Source organism: Silene latifolia, chromosome Y, assembly GCF_048544455.1.
Source record: "Silene latifolia isolate original U9 population chromosome Y, ASM4854445v1, whole genome shotgun sequence".
NCBI lineage: Eukaryota > Viridiplantae > Streptophyta > Magnoliopsida > Caryophyllales > Caryophyllaceae > Silene > Silene latifolia.
In genome coordinates this window covers 231966562-231968046 of record NC_133538.1, presented here as the reverse complement: position 1 = coordinate 231968046, position 1485 = coordinate 231966562, and the positions used below count along the sequence as shown (strand labels likewise).

The following is a 1485-nucleotide window of genomic DNA, read 5'->3' as shown; positions in this document are numbered from 1 at the left end:
ATCGGTCGATCGATCGGGTATGTCAGTCGATCGACTAACATACCTGCTGATCGTCTTTTTCTTGCTATTATTCGTTACAGCCTTCTTCTTACTTGGTTCCGCCTCATCTTTTCCAGTAGCTTCCTCGACCATAGCGGCCCCATCAAGGGTAGACCCACTCCTCAAACTAATGGCATTAAGGGTCTCTTTTTGGTGCGGCTGCAACGGTAATTGCCCCGGAGCTCTTGTTGCACTCTTGCTAGCCAATTGAGCAATTTCACTCTCCAACATTTTCATCCCGTCCTCCCTAGCTTGAGACTCTTTCAGCAACAAATTTTTCAATTCGGCAAAATCGGAGCCATGGGACTGCTGCTGCTATTGAGGAACATACGGAGGCTTTTGATATGGCTGCTGCTGCTTATGAGGGAGCACATAATTATGCTGCTGCTGCTGCTGTGGAGGTGGAGTCGGATTTAGGACATTTTGGCTACTCCACCTCAAGTTCGAATGGACATTCGGCTCAAAATAAGTGTTTGTCTGCCTATAATGTTGAAAAGCAGAACAAGACTCATAGGAAATGCTGCAGTTGTCTGAAACATGTCCTTCTCCTCCACATCTCTTGCAGACGAAAGGACCGTCTGAAACAGCATTCACATGATAGATCCCTCCTTTTGAAGCTCCTCTCAACTCATACTTATCAAATCTCGTCGTAAGAGCCTCTAATGCAGCTACAGAAGGGGATTCAGCACTTCTCCTTTGATTTCCCCTGGAATTTCTATACTCGGCTTTATGGGTGGCCAAATCATCAATAATTTTCCACCCCTTAGTTTCTCCTACATTCTCCTGGAATCTGCCATTAGCTGCCGCATCCAAGAAAGCTCTCTGATCGTCATAAAGCCCATTATAGAATTGATTGCATAGGCTCCATTTCTCGAACCCATGGTGCGGAATAGTTCGCACCAGCTTCTTGAAACGGACCCATGCCTCATGAAAATTCTCATCAGGACCCTGTTTAAAGCTCGTGATCTGAGCTCTAATGGCATTGGTCTTCGAGGCAGAAAATATTTCTTGTAGAATGCTAGGGCTAGCGATTTCCAATCAGTGATCTCGTTAGCAGCTCGATCCAGGTCTCGGTACCACTCCCTTGCAGCATCACGAAGAGAGAATATGAACATCGTCTCCTTCACCTGGTCCTGGGTCACACCGGTTGGTGGGGGTATGGAACAGCAGTAGTCAATGAATGTCTCCATATGTTTAGCTGCATCTTCATTTGCAGCTCCCCCGAATTGGTTTCTCTCAACCAAGTTGATATAGGACGGTTTCGGCTCGAATTTTTTATCCGTCCCTGGTAATGCAAACCCCTTATAGAGATTCTCAGCTGTCGGCTCAGAGTGGCTGGCTATACTCGCTTCTTCAGCCATGTCTGGAGATGTGACAGTCTCTGCTGAAGAAATAGAAATAGGTGACGAAGGTGGATCCTCCTCAAACAGCTCGTTCTCGTAGTAA

The 1485-nt window shown here is 46.5% G+C and overlaps 1 non-coding gene across 1 annotated transcript; it reads left to right on the top strand.

Annotated features, from left to right (window-relative positions):
* Window positions 1-913: 913 nt before the first annotated feature.
* Window positions 914-1020, top strand: LOC141636589 (small nucleolar RNA R71). The gene has a single exon (XR_012541195.1). It is a non-coding gene; the product is annotated as a small nucleolar RNA R71 (small nucleolar RNA).
* The last annotated feature ends 465 nt before the right edge of the window (window positions 1021-1485 follow it).